Source organism: Pelodiscus sinensis, chromosome 12, assembly GCF_052426305.1.
Source record: "Pelodiscus sinensis isolate ZL-2025 chromosome 12, ASM5242630v1, whole genome shotgun sequence".
Lineage (NCBI taxonomy): Eukaryota > Metazoa > Chordata > Testudines > Trionychidae > Pelodiscus > Pelodiscus sinensis.
This window is the reverse complement of record NC_143063.1, coordinates 33355617-33374765: the sequence shown is the minus strand read 5'-3', so window position 1 is coordinate 33374765 and position 19149 is coordinate 33355617. Positions and strand designations below refer to the sequence as shown.

The 19149-nt window shown below is 40.4% G+C and overlaps 1 long non-coding RNA gene across 1 annotated transcript in view; it reads right to left on the bottom strand.

Annotated features, from left to right (window-relative positions):
- Nucleotides 1-1808: 1808 nt before the first annotated feature.
- Nucleotides 1809-19149, bottom strand: part of LOC102452250 (uncharacterized) — a 108521-nt gene continuing 91180 nt past the window's right edge. Inside the window, exons 3-5 of the long non-coding RNA XR_012906806.2 lie at nucleotides 11360-11475; nucleotides 10102-10326; nucleotides 1809-3015 (exon numbers count right to left, since the gene is read on the bottom strand). This is a non-coding gene — a long non-coding RNA (uncharacterized LOC102452250). The remainder of the gene's footprint in view (nucleotides 3016-10101; nucleotides 10327-11359; nucleotides 11476-19149) is intronic.

Below are 19149 nucleotides of genomic sequence, written 5' to 3'. Positions count from 1 at the left end.
TTAGAAATTAACAAAACCCACCTTGTATCTCTAATAGAGAGCACAGACAATTTCCTGGGCTGCTGCATGGGTTAATTTCTTCATAGATAAAACACCCTTCATCCACATGGGAAATATTAAGGACAAAACTTCATATTTTATGTTATTGTACTTAACATGTTAAAGCAAAACAGATCTTCCAATGAAGTCCAAAGCACATCTCGCCCTATAGCCATAATAAATACATAATAAATTAGAGTTTGCTTATTTTTCTTTTAAAAAACCAAAATGGTTGCTTGTGTTCCATTTTAGTATATCATTGATTAAAGACTTATTTTATTTGTAAAGAGAATATTTACCCAGAGTTTCTCGGATCCTGAATTCAATTAATTTTTGTTTTTCTTCATTTAAACCATTGCTCTGTAGCTGGGCTGGGGATGAAGATTTCAGTATACAGGCTCTCTCTCAGGGAGTGTGGACAACCCCAGCCCTCTCCCATTGCAGCAACTTGGAACAGCTGAGAAGCATCTCTCCACAGCTGCTGCAGCTCCAGCGAGCATAGCTGGAGGACAGGTGTGCATGACGTCCCCTGGCTGGAGTAGGTCCAGGTTTGTTTGCCCCTCACGCTCCAAAGCTTTCGAAAGTGAAAGTAGTCCGGGGGGGAGGGGACAGAAACCCCTCCCCTTTTTCAAAAAGCTGCGTAAACCTCATTTTTTTGAGGAAAAGTGGCTTTTTAAAAAAGGGAGGGAGGTTGCCCAAAAAAACACATCTAGACTACTTTGCATGAATTTGCATATACTCTTTCAAATCTTCCCCGTAGTCTAGACGAGCACAGAATGAGGAATATAGCAAAGTGTGCACTTTTCCCTCACTCCCTGGTGAAGGGGAACAGCCAGCAATAGTCCCATATGAATCAGGGAGGGGGGAGCTTAACCCCCCACCTTCGCCCTCCCTAAAACGCTCTTGTGGGTGGGAGGTTCAGGGGTGGGACACTCCCAAATTGAGGGTGGAAATGTGCCCCAGCTAGCTCCTTTCACCTGCCTCTTGTTTCTGTATGGTTTATGAGAAGCAATCCCATTGCAGGCACATCTCATTTTCCTTACACAACCAAACCCTTACTTTGTTTTAAGTTATGATAAGAGGAAGCTATATATTGAATTTGGTGGTGCTAGCTCTTACCATATAGGAGATCTTGAACAAAGAGACAGACAGACAGACTCTCTCAAATATACAAGTGAAAGAAATATAGTTAATATATTAACTTTTCCTTTTTTGTTTTGCGTGTTAAAATTTACTCCTTATATAACTATAGGCAAAGATAATTGAGCCTATAGTGACAATTCTGAGTACTTACCTATGTGAGTCATTCCATTGAGTTCTCTGGTTCATGTAAGCATGAATTTGTTTACATAAGCATTGCAAATTGTATCCCTCTGTTTCTAATCCAGGGTGTAAGCACAAAATAAAAAAAATATTAAAACAACTTTTTAAAAAGACAATCTTTCTAAAAGCGCACACCAAAAGATTAAAAATATTTTTTTAAAAAGTACACCAAAAAGTCAAAAGTAAAGTTTTACGCTAGCAATGTAGGAGAAAGATTGTAGGAGAATGATTCAAGATACTTGCTAACTGTTAGCCATACAACCTTTCTCCTACATTGCTAGCTTAAAATTTTATTTTTGACTTTTTGGTGTACTTTTGAAAATTATTTTTAGTCTTTTGGTGCACTTTTAGAAAGATTGTCTTTTTTATTTTTTTTTATTTTGTTGTTTTTTTAGGTCTTAAATCTAGTGTGTTTAAACTAATAAAAACTCCAAGGTTTGTTTTAATATGTTTATGTATGTTGAGCTAGGCTGTTTTACAAAATGCTTTTTGCACTAGGTATTACATTTTTAATTAAAATCAGTTGTGTTTAAGACAAGGATAAAGTAATTGAGGTGATCAATCGTTTTGTTGGTTAAAAGGAGGAAGGCTTCAAAGACGCTATAATTCTTCTAAGGAGTTTTTTGACAAACATTGTCGCCCATGATTTTGTTTGGATCAATTTCATCGATCTCTATGCTTTCCAAAGAAGAGACTCGACTGTGCACAATAAATGGTTGAGCTAGTGCAAACTATTGAGAGCCAAGGTTCACAACTGCTCTGTCCACCGTGGTCCCTTGTAGTTTGTGGACAGTGATTGCATAAGCATGGATGATTGGAAGCATTCGCTGCTCCACCAAGTCATACCCAAAATTCACTTGAAATTGATATGTTATTGGCTCGATGATGTGCTTTGCGACATCACCTTCTAATTCAATTTCAGCTTTAGGGATATCGGTTTTGTGAATTTGGTAGTGGCAGAAGTAGGACCATATTATATTGGTGATGGTGCCAATTTTGCCATTGACCAAGCCTTTTGCTTGATCAACATAGTACTAAAGCATAACTTTAACACCTACATGTACTACAATTATCTTTGGAATGCCTGCCATTTGATTGATCGTTATTGGGATAGCTTGATAAAGATTAGGCACTCGTCTTTTCTGCTCAATGAGAGTATCTTGCTCTGTGATTGTGAACATTTGGAGGTTCGCATTGTCTAAAGTTGACATAACTTGATTATTGTGGTTGCCTACCATTTTACAAGTTGGTATGATTCTCAAAGCTTTTCTGGGTGAAAAGTCCCCTTTTTGTTTGCTTTCCTCACATTTATGCAGTAAAATATTTAGTCGTTCTTGCGTGAGTTTTTCCTCCAGAAGATTATTTAAAATTTTGATAAATGTTGTATCCCCTCGCTGTCGCGTGTTTTCAGTCAATTCACAAAGCTAAAAGGTGACAGAGCTGCACAGTAGGTCTCATTGAAACAGGTTGCTTATAAATGGGACTGCCTGATACTGGTGTAAGTTGAGGGAGACCACTGAAGATGATGTTCAGGACTCCCAAAAGTTCATCAACATTGATCAAATATTAGTTTATAGAACTTGTTACCCATAGCTTCTTCCTCTGGATGTTGTTATGGTGGATTTTCTGCTCCTTGTTCTTCTTCCTTCGGGGCTTTTCAAAATAAAACAAGATGTACTATTTACAGTATTTCTAATTCATTAGAGTATTATGAATCAAGTCCACAGATATTACATCCAGCACTACATTATTTTGCTTGGTTCCTACTACTAGTATCTTACAGATGGTAAATATTTGTCCTTTGACTATAATATTTGTATTGATTGTTTTCCCTGCCCTCTACTTAATGGTCACATATATGTGACTTTCTGCTCATTTATTTAAAATCATAACAAACCTTGGTAGTAATCTAACTTAAAGACAGATTTCCTCATTTTCAAGATTAAGTCCCTATCCTGTATAAAATGTGAGACTATATAACATCAGAAATAGCCATACAAAAAGAAAAGAAAGTCAAGTTTACATTGTATGAGGGTGAGTAGCATACAAGGTTTAAAAAAGAGCAATCAGGTAAGTTCATAGAATTCCATGTAGGTCCTCAGCACTGGAGCTGAGAGAGAAATTTTGCATGAGATTCAGATGGGCCCTGTTCATCCAGAACACGATGGGAGGTAGGCGTTATGGAGCACCTCATTATTTAACTGTACAGTGGATGTTCAATGCAGCTGCTCCATAAAAGTAGGCATATAGTAACAGATAAATGGATAAAGGATTTGAGGAGAGGTGCTTGGTAATTGAGAGACTGACAGTAGCTGGGGATTTCTATAATTGATATGGCCTGGAGCCAATGCCCCGCACCCAATCATTATAGTTCACTTTACCTCTTTGATGAGGGAGATGATTGGTGGGGTCTTGGTAATGGATTTGCTGAATCTGGATGGAAAGAGGGGAGTTGGTGAAGCCTTCTCCCTGGGACTGTAAGGTCCCAACAATGTATCTGCTTGAGGGGCCTCAGTGGAATGTGTGTGCGTGGGAGGGAGCTAGTAAAGGCTCTCTCTCTCTCTCTCTCTCTCACACACACACACACACACACACACACACACACACACACACCCACCCACCCACCCACCCCGCCAGGTCAATTATGGCAGAAAACAAAGGAAGGTTACCTGCACTGTACATGTTCTCTGCTGGCTAGTCCCAGACATCTAATAGTAAATATGTGGCCTGATTAAACCCATAGCAAATGTCTCCTGTCCTTCTTTTGGCATACCCAGACAATTGCCTACACTCTCCATAAAAGCAAAAGTCACTTAAAGCTATGTCTAAACTGCACTGCTTTTCCAGGATACCTCAGGTATCTGGAAAAGCAATGCTGTGTCCAAGGAATGTGTCCACTTTTTTTGGAAAAAAAATCATCCCTGTAAACCTTGTTTTATGAGGAATAAGAGATGTGTTGAAAGAGCACTTTTTTCTGAAATTTGGCACTGTGTAAATGTGCTGAATTTTGGAAAGTCTCTTTAGACATATAGCGGAAAAAGATATGCAATTTGTGTACCACAAATTGCGTTTCTATTTCTGACGTACCATTGCAGTGTATACCTAGCATTAGAAACAATATAGCAAAAGTGCACCAATATGTTGCTACTAATGAGCATCTACTGTATTGGCTTTTGAAAAATGTTTAAATATTTCTCCTGTTCTCCAATTATACCTATAACAATTTCTTCTGAGTACCATATTTATCCCATTTAAACCCTATTTTGAATGCTTACATGAGGGCTGTGTCTACATTGGCATCCCTTTCCGGAAAAGGGATGCTAATGAGACACTTGGGAATTGCAAAACCACGGGGGATTTAAATATCCCCTGCGGCAATTGCATTTACATGGCTGCCGCTTTTTTCTGGCTCGGGGTTTTTGCCAGAGAAAAGCGCCAGTGTAGACGCGATTTTCCAGAAAATAAGCCCTTTTCTGGAGGATCCCTTATTCCTACTTGAAAGCCCCTCCCCCCGGCGCACTGCGCACCTTACAGCTGCACCTGATTGCAGTTCTAAGGGACACCGCATGGCCCCCGGCCCCGGGTGCGCAAAGCCTGATGGCAGCTCTAAGGGGCAGTGTGCAGCCAGGTGCATAGCACCCCTTACAGCTGCCATCAGGCACCCCCCATTGGTTGGCACCCCAGGCAGCTGCCCAGCTAGCCCCCCCTTAATCCGGCCCTGATATTGGTTTATAAAGGAGTATATACAATTTTTTGTAAAAAAGTGAAGCATCGAAGAACAGGGGTTGGCTAATCAATAGGTTAGAACAAAAGTTGATGATTTTAAGATCTAATGAATTGAATAGCTAATATATTTTCACTGTAGATCGGCAGTCATCAATAGCAGATCAGGATGTTTTGCTTACCTGAAGCATATGCAGGCATGGAGAACCACAGTTTCCAGTAGCAGTGGTTTGTTGTTCCTGACAATAGGAGTTGTGGGATATGGCAGCCAGTATGTACCTCTCCCAGCTCCCATTGACAAGGAAGAGCAAATCGTGGCCACTGGCAGCTGAGGGGCTATATGTCTGAGGACAACAGGTAAACAAAACTTTCCAGCCCACCAGCGGCTTACTCTGATGGGCCAGGAGCCAATGTTTTTTGCCATTTTTACCTCTCCCTTTTGGGGAAGGTTTATAAATGAACAGTCAAGTGAATGAGTACATGTGGTAGGTAAAATTGTGTGCCCTGTGTATGCAGATCAGATTAGATGACCACAATGGCTTATTCTACCTTTATAAATCATTGAGTCTCTGTCAACTGTAATGAGATGATAATGAGAACTTTACGGCTACGTCTACACTGGCATGATGTTCCAGAAATGCTTTTAACAGAAAAGTTTTCCGTTAAAAGCATTTTCGCAAAAGCACTTTTTCCGGAAAAGCGTCCGTGGCCAATCTAGACACGCTTTTCCACAAAAGAGCCCCGATCTCCATTTTCGCAATTGTTTTTTTTTTTGCGGAAAACAGAACTATGCTGTCTACACTGGCCCTTTCGGGCAAAAGTCTTTCGGAAAAAGACTTTTGCCCGAATGGGAGCAGCATAGTTTTTCCAGAAAATCACTGATGAATTTACATTAGATCATCAGTGCTTTTCCGGAAATTCAAGCGACCAGTGTAGACAGCTGGCAATTTTTTCCGGAAATCAGATGATTTTCCGGAAAAACTTGCCAGTGTAGACACAGCCTACTTGAATGCCAGGGTTTGGCCTATTCTTATCCATCTTACGCCTTCACAGAAATTGTCTAGATAGCAGAATTGTGGGGAAGGTTGCACTACAGAAATGGGAGCAGAATTTTGGCAGTCAGTGCATGCAATGCAAGAAAAAATGCTACAACATCAACCACTAAATCTCTTATATTTATTGATCCTGATGGCATGTAGTAAAATTGGCTCATTCTTTAATCTCTGGCAGGGTTCTTCATTTATTCAGTTTTGGTTAATGAGTAGGACCCTGCACTTCACCAGACGTCATCCTTTCTAGATTGACTTATCTCTATTGGGATATGGAAATGATTTACATGATTTACATACTCATTTGACAGTGGTTATTTGTGCAGACTCTTTCTTCTGTCCCATATATATTCTGGTACTATTATGAACCATTAGTAAGTGTCAGCATATAGCTTTGGTGCCCCCCCCTCCCCCTCCCAGGAGCACTCAAAGAACTGAATTGTGTCTCAGTTCTCTTTTATTATAGGGGAAGGTGAGTTTTGAGAACCTTTCTCTTGGAGTTTCTTATTTCTCGAGCTGCAGGCAGCAGTGCTGGCTGGTTTGTTTACATATTTATTTAAACAGAGGGTTGTGGCACCAATACCCCACACATTTGCATAAGAAGAATAGCTAGCAGGGCACACAGCTTTGCCAGGCCCCTAGCAAGGATGAAGAGGCTGGCTCCACACTCCTGGAAGGAGCAGTGGTTTGGGTGGAAGGGGCAGGGCAGGAGCAGCCAGCCCTCAGTATTGTCTGGAGCGCGCCATGCTGGGTCTCTCCCAGAGTGGTCTTCACATCATGGCAGTACTCCTGCGGTGATTTAATGGGCCCAGAGCTCTAAATTCCATCATTGCTGTAGTAGTGGTGTTGGCAGCTGGAGCCCTGAGCCCTTTTGAATTGCTGGGCCCTGGGACAACTATCACCTTTACCCCTATGTTGACGGGCCTGGGAATAGCAGCTCCACCTTAATACAGGTAAACCAGCAGGCACCCCACACATCCTATATACATCTTAAAGGTGAATTCCAAGGATCAAAATGGGTCTCCCAGTGGTATCAGATGGCAGAACTAAAGAGAGGAATAACTTTTACCATGGGAGGCCTACATGGTTTCTCCAAAGCCATTCACTGATGAGGGTGTTACAAGAGCAGACATTGTGGTTGGAAAGAGAAATGCAATGAAGGAAGGAGGACAGAAGAGTGGAAAGAAGGAACAAATGAGTTCCCAAAAATGAAGGAAGAGGGGAGGTTGAAGATGATGAAAGTCTCACACATTACTCACTGGCTGGGAGGTCAGAAGACACTGTGGTGGAGCCAATAGGGGCACTGGGTGGAGGCACAATGTTGAGGGAGATTAAGTGATAGGCATCAAGAGTCTGAAGCTAGAACAGTGAGCTGCTTGGTGAAGCAGTCAGCTGAGTGCCCTTTTGACTAAATGATACAGGGTGGTATTTCATACAAGGGAAGTGTGCGGAGGGTGAGGTTTAGAGTCAAACAGGTTGTCAGGACTGTTCCTCACTCCGGCATTTAAATTTATTTATTTAAAAAAATGATTTTTATTACAAAAAAGATAAACTTGATAAAGCATATTTGGTTGCTAGATGGTATAGAGTAAGGAAGATAAATTAAAAATAGAGAAAAGTCTCTGGGCACAATGCTAGATGGTAACTGGGGAGGGGAGGCATAGATTCTCATAGAGCAGTTCAAACCAAACTAGAAAATACAGGGAAAATACCCTAAACGTGACTAAATTCACTTTTTTCCCCCTTCTACTTAATTCCAGTCTCTTCTTTGTTCAGTCCACTCTTATGCTCCAAATTCCTTGGAGGCACAGTAGCTGGGTTTAAATTATTCTGTCTCTCTCAGCTCCTGGTTTTTCTCTTCCCCACAAAGACTATGTCTACACTACAGATTTTTTGCAGAAAAACTGCCATTTTTCCACAAAAACTTGCAGCTCATCCACGCTGGAAGCATGTTCTTTCGACAGTAAATTGACAGTAAATTGAAAGAACAGAGGAGTTTCTGAGCAATTGGTATTCCTCTTTCTAGGAGGAAGAAGCCTTTTTGCGAAAGAGTTCTTTTGCAAAAAAGGCATGTGTGGATGGGGAAGAGGGGTTTTTTGCACAAAAAGAGGAAAGAGGAAAAAGCACAGGTGCCCTGGTGACCATTCTGTGCACACCAATCAGTGCTTACTTTCGAGAGAGCATCCATGCAGCGTGGACGCTCTCTTTCACAAAAGCCCATCATTTTTTATGTGGCTTTGCAGTGTGGATACGCTCTTGCGCAAGAAGTTTTTGCAGAAGATCTCTTCTGACAAAAGCTTCTTGCGCAAATAGCCTCCAGTCTTGATGTAGCTAAAGAACACATTGAAGGAATCTTTCTCCAATTCAAATTTCAATATTCTATCTCAATTGGTTCTCTAGGCCTCCTGGTCAACACATTTAGTAGCTACCTGAGTTTAACCCCTTAGGCCGTGTCCAGACTCAGGGTTTTTTTCGGGAAAAGTAGCCTTTTCCCGAAAAAACTTCCCCTGCATCCAGACTCAAGCCGCGTTCTTTCGAAATTATTTCGAAAGAACGCGGCTTTTCTTTCGATGGCGGTAAACCTCGTTTCACGAGGAAGAACGCCTTCTTTTGAAAGTTCCTCTTTCGAAAGAAGGCGTTCTTCAATATAAAGAGGCCGTCTTCGAAAGAGAGCATCCAGACTCGCTTGGTGCTCTCTTTCGAAAAAGCGGATTTCTCTTTCGAAAGATCCGCCTGCAGTCTAGACGCGATCTTTTGAAAGAGGCTCTTTCGAAAGATGCTTTCGAAAGAGCCTCTTTCGAAAGAAGCCTGCAGTCTAGACATAGCCTTAGTGACCAGATGCTGGTCAGCACTCCTGGGTTGCGTCTAGACTGGCATTATTTTGCACAAATACTTTTAACAGAAAAGTTTTTCTGTTAAAAGTATTTGCACAAGAGAACGTCTACACTGGCACAGATGCTTTTGCACAAAAGCATATATTTTGTGTAAAAGCATCCGTGCCAGTGTAGACGCTCTCTGTGCAAGAAAGCTCCGATGGCCATTTTAGCCATCGGGGCTTTCTTGCACAAGAAATTAATGTTGCTGTCTACACAGGCCCTCTTGCGCAAAAACACTTGTGCAAGAGGGCTTAACCCTGAGCGGGAGCATCAGAGTATTTGCTCAAGCAGCACTGATTTTGTACAGTACAAGGTCAGTGTTCTTGTGCAAATACTCGCGGCCAGTGTAGACAGGCGGCAAGATTTGGCAGTCTAGACACACCCTGCTGTCCATTACACAGGTCAACAGAGTTGTAGTTGAATTCACTGTAAATGAGAGAAAAGGATTGAAAGAGGGAGCAACACATTAAAATCAGAGAAGAAAGGCAGGGAAAAGTAGTAGATGATAGCAATGTGGTTGAGGAGTGAAGATTATAATTGAATGAGGTATTTCTCAAAAGGAGGATAGTAATAATAGGGAAAAAAGATAGTGAGAATATATTCATATTTGGTAGGCTGATTATTCATTTCAATATGGAAAGCATGAATATTGTCTCTTCTGCTTATTTGAAGGTTGTTGCTTGTGGAGTTTTTGTTTGTTTGTTTGTTTTGCCTAGCCTTATGTAATTTTACTATTTTTTCCCCACAGAATAGAAGGGATGTGACTGAGATATGGAAAGATCGCATGCCTTACATGTATTATTTTGATGCCTTATCTTTTGGTATTGTGAGTTTTATATCAGTGTACAATCTCTTCTGTTTCTACTGTGCTTTACTGCCCTACCTTTCAACTTAAAATAAAATGTCTAAAGCTACAGTTTTCATGGTTAGGCATGATTGCTATGTGTAAATTTATGTTGACTATTCCTAAATGACTATTCCTAACTTTCTCTTAACAATTAAAGGGGCTATGTAGGTATTTTCTTTGATCTACTTGTGCCTCTTATTTCCAAAGTGGTGAAAATAATTCTGCTAAGGTTTTTCCTACTTACGTTTTCAATTGTTTTCCAAATCACAGAGTGAATTTACTTCAACTTGAGTTCATCTGTCTCAAGAGAGCTCCAGTTTTTTCACTATTTCTTTTTCTTGTCTGTAGGAAATGCATGTCTATGTTATCTGTCCCCAAAGTAGGTGCATTTACCAGCACTATTATCTGAAGTTGTTTATTGGAAACAGTTTATAGCTTGATGACTGAATTCCTCAATGTTAAGATTCATCTGGATAATTGATAAATTATATATTCAGCATTTTCTAAATAAGGCAAACAGTTCTTATTCACACAATTCACATTTTTTCCAGCAAAACGTTATTATTGAAATTAAATACTATAGTGGCTTCTCAGAGAATAGTATCAGAAGCACTGACTTTTAATGGGGCAATGCATTTTAGAAGCAAGTGCTGAGTGAATTGTAAGTGACTTTACAAAGGGTTCAGTATTCCCCTTTCCTCAAATTGCTAGATTTGACAAATTCCATATAAGATTTATTGCATATTATGACTGCTTTGTGTAACAGGTCCAAATTTGAATTCCATATATTTCTTAAACAAATAAAAAACACTTCACAGCTACTTGAATTTCTAGGTTTTGATGCTGAAACACTAGGTTATATTAAGTTTCTAACCCCCCAGTTGTGAACACTATATGTTGATAATTTATGGTAATTATGTTACAATTGTAATGCTACAACTGGTTTTGTGTGCCACCGAAGCCTATTCAATTACAAATGAACTGCGCAAATTAAGCAAATAATGAAAATCTATACATTTTCATTAACACAGTTGTTCCAATGACTGATCTCTGAATAAAGTACATTTTAACTTTCTATGAACTGCAAGATCTGATTGCGTGCATTTTCCCATTGTGCTGGTAGCATGCAGAGTATGAAAGGAATGTAAACTGGTGGCAACAAAAGCAAATTTCCAGTGGTACTTAGTGTACTGATTGTAATGCACATGTAAGATTTTCATGGCATTATGCAAGATTAATTTGTCATTAAAAAAAGAGGTTGAAGAGCCCATGCATCAAAACTTAAGACACGAGGTTATTGCTTTTGACTGCTCACCCACCCACAGGAAAAAATTCCCAGCATTGTATTTTAAAATCTGCTGTCCCTCGACTGCATTCTGAAAGCTTTAACATATCCCAGGAGGCAGCATGATAGGTAATCACTAACTTGTAGCTCACTCTATTCCCCAGCCCTTTATAAAACATTCCAGACAATATGCAGTAAAACACATTTAGAAACTTACAGATTACGGTATTGATCTTCCTCTCACACAGAGTCACAAACATCTCTGTTCCACATACATAATATTGTGGCCATAAATACATTTGAATCCTTCTGTTTCCTTCATTTTGGGGGTGGCTGCAATAAAAGACCAACATTAGGTGGCCAAATGGAGTATATATTTCTGTGAGATTTTATTAAAATGTTGATGGTAGTTTAGATCTTCAATTTTAATATGGAAAAAAAAAACAGCAACAAAAAATTGCAGGAAATCAATGGAAAGAAAGGAATTTTCAGCTGGTATATTACCACATTAGTAATCATAGGGTAAGGGGATCTTAATGTAATGCAGTGACTGTACTAAGAATAGATACAGCTCTTTAATATCTATAAAAATACACACTTTACTTACAGTCAGTAAGATTATTGTGGTAGCCCTGACTGCCACAGACAGAAGAACATAGTGATAGAGTGCCTGCCATGTGCTGGATATCTGAATTAGAACTTCCTCATGATTTACAGAACTCCAGTCTTTCCCTTTCTAGCCAGCTCCCTCATAAAATGTATTGTGTGGACCAGACCGTCGACAGGGAAGACAAACAGGGTAGCTGCCCCAGGGCCTGGTGAGTTTAAGGGACCTGAGACTCCAAGATGCAAATGCTGCTACTCACTCAGCAACAGCGTATGGAGCCCCTGACCCCTTTGAATCACTGCCAGAGCGCTGTGCTAGGCACACCCTGGGGCTCAGAGCTGGGGTAAGGGAGGCCAGCAGCACAGCCCTACGCAATGCTGAGGGTTGGCTGCCTCTTCCTCCTGAGGCTCCACCAGAGCTGGCCCCTTCCCACACCTTGCCCTGAAATCCGCAGTGGCTATCAGTCCTGCTGTGTGTGGAGCAGTATTCTAGAGTGCTGCTAGAGAAAGGATTGCCCGTAACAACAAGAGTTCCCAAGAGTACTAGGAACACATTTTGCACTTATTTTCTCTGATGTAGGCTGTGTTGAACATATGAGAATAGTCCCAAGTGGAGGGAAAAGAGACTTCGGAAAAGGACAGATTTATAGTTAGGATGTGGAACTGGGACTAAGGAGATGGGGGTTTAATTCCTGGTACTGCCATAGACTTCTTGTTCGGCCCTGGGCATATGGTAGTTTCTCTCGAACTCAGATTTACATCTATGATGAGGGGGCCGCAATCTTAACTTGACTCACTATTTGTAAACAAATGATAAAAGCAAGCAAGCTTTGTGATTACATTTAAGGTGAACAGGAGCAGGTCTAATATGTCACATCATGTGGGATCCAAGTCCCAAGGAAAGTGTTCCAATATTTGGGTTGCTGAGATCAAGAAATTAACTGTGGCTGTGGCATGCTAGGTACAATATCAAAATCATTTGTAGTTAATTACAAATCACATTCAGTTTCAAGTGTTCTGTTTTCCAAGGGTATAAAAGCCCTCCATAAAAAGGTATCAGTTAAACCCTTAAAATTGCAAGAGGCTAAACTGATATAATCTTGCTCTAATTCAGGTTGTTGTGATTGCTTTTCTATGAGGGTAATGAAAATAAATTAAGAAGGTCATGTTACATATTTTCATCGAAGTCTGTACAATTTCATAATGGTATTTTATACTTCGTTGTTTCCAAGAAGTTGAAAGAATTTTTAATTGCAAAATAAAATAATTATCACACACAAAATACACATGCAAATAATAAAAACCTAAATTAGAGTTTTCTTAATGCTTCAGAAACATATTACTACTGAGCATTTACCTTATCATATCTAATTGAAGTCAAAGTCTGACAATGGCACAGTATAAACTTAAAACTATAAACCCAAGTGATTTATCATCCATTAACAAAGAAGCTGGAAGACTTCTGTCAGCCCATAAATACAAACGATTGAAAACACAAAAGTAATCAAATTAACTAGTATTTTTGAGCATATGTTTACATTGCCACATGAGATACAATAGTTTCAGTTTATTTAAGAGAAAATACAATAATGAATTCCTGCATTTCAACTACAAGATTTAGAATGTTGTTACCAGCATATCTATATTCAGGGCTACTAAGGAACTTTAATGATTCAAACTAAAACAGAATGTTCATACACTAGAAAGTGACAAAGGACCTTGTCCCTCATCAAACATGAGTGTAACGTGGAAACATATATAAATATAGAAAGGTAGATTTGGAAGGAGCCTTGCAAAATCAGCTAGTCCATGCCTCTGTACATAAGAGCATAAGAACAGCCGTACTGGGTCAGACCAAAGGTCCATCTAACCCACTATCCTGTCTGCCAACAGTGGCCAGCATCAGGCGCCCCAGAGAGGGTGGACCGCAGACAATGATCAAGCGATTTGTCTCCTGCCATCCCTCTCCAGCCTCTGACAGAGGCCAGGAACACCAATTCTATCCCCTGGCTAATAGCTTTTTATGGACCTAACCTCTATGAAATTATCTAGCTTCTCTTTAAACTCTGTTATAGTCCTAGCCTTCACAGCCTACTCTAGCAAGGAGTTCCACAGGTTGACTATATGCTGTGTGAAGAAGAACTTTCTTTTATTAGTTTTAAACCTGCTCCCCATTAATTTCATTTGGTGTCCTCTAGTTCTTCTATTATGGGAACTGATAAATAACTTTTCTTCATCCGCCCTCTCCACACCATTCATGATTTTATAGACCTCTATCATATCCCCTCTCAGTCTCCTCTTTTCTAAACTGAAAAGTCACAGTCACTTTAACCTCTCTTCATATGGGACCCATTCCAAACCCCTAATCATTTTAGTTGCCCTTTTCTGAATCCTTTCCTAGGCCAAAATATCTTTTTTGAGGTGAGGAGACCACATCTGTACACAGTATTCAAGATGTGGGCGTACCATAGTTTCATAAAGGGACAGTAAGATATTCTGTGTCTTATTTTTTATGCCTTTCTTAATAATTCCTAACATCCTATTTGCCTTTTTGACCGCCGCTGCACACTGTGTGGAAGTTTTCAGAGAACTGTCCACGATAACTCCAAGATCTCTTTCCTGATTAGTCATAGCCAGATTAGTCCCCATCATACTGTACATATAGTTGGGGTTATTTTTCCCGTTGTGAATTACTTTACATTTATCCACATTAAATTTCATTTGCCATTTTGTTGCCCAATCACTCAGTTTTGAGAGATCTTTTTGGAGTCCCTCACAGTCTGCTTCTATCTTGACTATCCTAAACAATTTGGTATCATCCGCCAACTTTACCACCTCACTGCTTACCCCTTTCTCCAGAACATTTATGAATAAGTTGAACAGGATTGGTCCCAGGACTGACCCTTAGGGGACACCACTAGTTACCCCTCTCCAATCTGAAAATTTACCATTTATTCCTACCCTTTATTTCCTATCTTTTAACCAGTTCTCAATCCAAGAAAGGACCTTCCCTCTTATCCCATGGCCATGTAATTTTCCACAAGAGCCTTTTGTGAGGGACCTTGTCAAAGGCTTTCTGAAAATCTAAGTATACTATATCTACTGCATGTTGTCTACTACCCCTTGTCTGCATGTTTGTCAACCCCTTCAAACAACTCTAACAGATTAGTAAGACATGATTTCCTTTTACAGAAACCATGTTGACTTTTTTCCAACAAATTATGTTCTTTTACATGCCTCACAATTTTATTCTTTACTATTGTTTTAACTAATTTGCCCGGTACTGAAGTTAGACTTACCGGTCTGTAATTGCCAGGATCACCTCTAGAGCCCTTTTTAAATATTGGTGTCACATTGGCTACCTTCCAGTCATTAGGTACGGAAACCGATTGAAAGGATAGGTTACAAACCACAGATAATAGCTCAGCAATTTCCCATTTGAGTTCTTTTAGAACCCTTGGATGAATGCCATCTGGTCCTGGAGATTTGTTAACATTAAGTTTTTCTATTTGTTCCAAAACCTCCTCTAATGACACTTCAATCCGGGGCAGTTCCTCAGATTCATCACCCACAAAGAACGGTGCAGATTTGGGAATCTCCTTAACGTCCTCAGCTGTGAAGACTGAAGCAAAGAAATCATTTAGTTTCTCCACAATGGCTTTATCAACCTTGATTGCTCCTTTTATATCTCGATCATCTTAGGGACCCACAGGTTTTTTAGCAGACTTCTTGTTTCTAATGTACTTAAAAAACATTGTCTTTTTTTGTTTTGTTTTTGGCTAGCTGTTCCTCAAAATCTTTTTTTTTTTTTGCTTTTCTTATTACATTTTTACACTTGATTTGACAATGTTTATGTTCCTTTCTATTTATCTCACTAGGATTGGACTTCCACTTCTTAAAAGATGCCTTTTTGTCCCTCACTGCTTCTTTTACATGGTGGTTAAGCCACGGTGACTCTTTTTTAGGTCTCTTGCTATGTTTTTTAATTTGGGGTATACATTTAAATTGGGCTTCTGTTATGGTGTCTTTAAAAAGTTTCCTTGCAGCTTGCAGGGATTTGGCTCTAGTTATTGTGCCTTTTAATTTCTGTTTAACTAACCTCCTCATTGTTGTGTAATTCCCCTTTTTGAAATTAAATGCCAGTGTGCTGGACTGCTGAGGTGTTCTTCTCACCTGAGCAATGTTAAATATTATATTATGGTCACTATTCCCAAGCGTTCTGTAACGGTTATCTCCTGGACCTGATCCTGTGCTCCACTCAGGACTAAATCGAGAATTGCCTCTCCCCTTGTGGGATCCTGCACCAGCTGCTCCAAGAAGCAGTCATTTAAGCCATTGAGAAATTTTCTCTCTGCTTCTCTTCCTGAGGTCACATGTATCCAGTCAATATGGGGATAATTAAAATCCCCCGTTATTGTAGAGTTCTTTATTTTGGTAGCCTCTCTAATCTCCCTCAGCATTTCAATGTCAGTATTGCTGTCCTGGTCAGGTGGTTGGTAATATACTGCTAATTTCTTATTATTGGAGCATATAATTACTATCCATAGTGATTCTATGGAACATGTTGATTTAATATTTTTATTTAATTTGATTTTACATTATCTTTCACATACAGTGCCACTCCGCCACCCACCCGGCCTGCTCTATCCTTTCGATATATTTTATATCCCTGTATGATTGTGTCCCACAGATTTTCCTCATTCCACCAGGTTTTAGTGATGCCTATTATGTCAATCTCCTCCTTTAATACGAGGTACTCTAGTTCACCCATCTTAGTCAGACTCCTAGCATTTGTGTAGAAGCACTTTAAAAATTTGCCACTACTTATTTGTCTGCCCTTCCCTGATGCATGAGATTCCTTTATATGCAGTTGTTTGTCTGCTCTGGCCCATGGTTTGTCCTCTCCCCTCCTCTCTTTCTGACTACAGCTTAGAGAATCTCTATCAATGGATTCTTCTCTAAGAGAAGTCTCCCTCCGATTTACATGCATCTCTGCACCAATCGGCTTTCCCCCATCTCTTAGTTTAAAAACTGCTCCCTGGCCTTTTAAATGTTTAGTGCCAGCTGTCTGGTTCCACCCTGGTTTAGGTGGAGCCATCCTTCCTGTATAGGCTCCCCCTCTCCCAAAAGTGTCCTCAGTTCCTAATAAATCCAAACCCCTCTTCCCTACACCATCGTCTCATCCATGCATTGAGACTCTGAAGCTCTGCCTGCCTACCTGGCCCTGCACATGGAACTCGAAGCATTTCTGAGAATGCCACCATAGAGGTCCTGAATTTCATTCTCTTTCCTAGCAACCTAAATTTGGTCTCCAGGACATCTCTCCTACCCTTCCCTACGTCATTGGTACCTACATGTACCACGACCACTAGCTTCTCCCCAGAACTACACAAGTCTATCCAGATGCCTCAAGAGATCTGCAACCTTCGCACCAGGCAGGCAAGTGACCATACGGTTCTCTCGGTCATCACAAACCCAACTATCTATGTTTCTAATGTTCGAATCACCCACTACTGACGCCTGCCTCTTCCTAACATCTGGCATTCCCTCCCCCTCAGAGGTATCCTCAGTGCGAGAGGATACCGCAACATCCTCGGGAAGGAAGGTTTCCCTCTGCTCCCATTGAATGCTCTGTTCCCTTGAGACTTTCATCCTCCTTAAGAGCACTGGGGCTCTCAGACCGGAGGTGGGACAGTGCTACAGTGTCCCGGAAAGTCTCATCAACATAGCTCTCTACCTCCCTTAGCTCCTCCAGTTCAGCCACCCTGGCCTCTAAAGCCCAAATTTGGTCTCTGAGGGCCAGGAGCTCCACTCTGCTGCTGGGCTTCTGTCTCCATATTTTCTTATGAATAAATTTAAGTATAAACTGGGCTTATTAAATCTCTGGAATATAGATTATTGTAAAAGTTAGGTTTAAATTAGAAAAGTCTGTACTGGGACTGGAGCAAGTATGCCTACACTATCTTAGGGTATGTCTACACTGCCACCCTAGTTCGAACTAGGGTGGCTAATGTAGGCATTTGAAGTTGCAAATGAAGCCCGGGATTTAAATATCCTGGGCTTCATTTGCATCTTGCCGGGCGCTGCCATTTTTAAATCCCCCTTAGTGCAGACTCCATGTCCGTGACTACACGCGGCATGGAGTAGGTAGTTCGAATTGGGCTCTCGTGGAACGAGAAGTACCGGTAGTTCGAATTAGAGAGCCTAATTCCAACTACCTACTCTGTGCCATGTGTAGCCACAGGCACAGAGTCCACACTAAGGGGGATTTAAAAATGGCGGCGCACGGCAAGATGTAAATGAAGCCCGGGATATTTAAATCCCGGGCTTCATTTGCAACTTCGAATGCCTACATTAGCCACCCTAGTTCGAACTAGGGTGGCAGTGTAGACATACCCTTAGGTTTGGCTCTAATCCATTCTTGCAATGATAGCTATACTACCACCTTTACTAGAAGGTGCTCCAGCGTTACAGAGTTAAATCTTAGGGCTTGTCTACACCAGATGGTGGATCTACACTGCAGCTGTTGATTCACCAGCAGTCAATGTATCATGTCTATTTAGATGTAATAATTCCATCTCTGAACACTCTCCTGTCAATTCCGGTACTCCACCAAGGTGAGAAGAGTAGCCAGTGTTGATAGGAGTTCAGTCCCCATTGACTTTACTGTGTGGAAGACACCATGGTAAATATGGTCCGGGGTGGGGTGGGAGGGTAAAGCAGACTAGGCCTTAGAGTCAGTTGTGTTGGAACAACTAGTTTAGTGGAGGTGCTGAAAGCCATTCAACAAAACTGTAAACCTGGTATTTGATAGAAACCACTTCAATCCAAAGAGTGCTGCCTCAGCATCTCTAGTTCCAGCACCTGTTCTTAAAATTAGAATCTCCCTTACCACATATTAATCCATTGCTTCTTGTTCTACCTTCAGTGGATATGGGGAACAATTGATCACAAGTCTTTTTATAACAACGCTTAACATATTTGAAATTTGGTATCAAAGTTCACCCATCAGTCTTCTTTACTCAAGATTATACATACTAGATTTTTTAAAAACCTTTCTTCATACGTCAGGTTTTCTAAATCTTTCTCTCCTCTGGACTTTCTTCAATTTGTCCATATCTCTTTTAAAAATAGCACCCAAAACTGGACACAATATTCCAACAAAAAATCTGACCAGTGCCAAGCACAGCAGGACATGACATTATTATTAATACACTCCTGAATTGTATTAGCCTGTTTTGAAACCACATCAGACTCTTAGGTTAAAATCAATTTTGACCAATTATAAACTTCTAGGTCCTTTTCTGCTACCAGTTATTCCTCATTTTGATGCTTTGCATTTGACTTTTTCATTCTTAAGTATAGTACTTTGTACTTATCTTTATTGAATTTCATTGTATT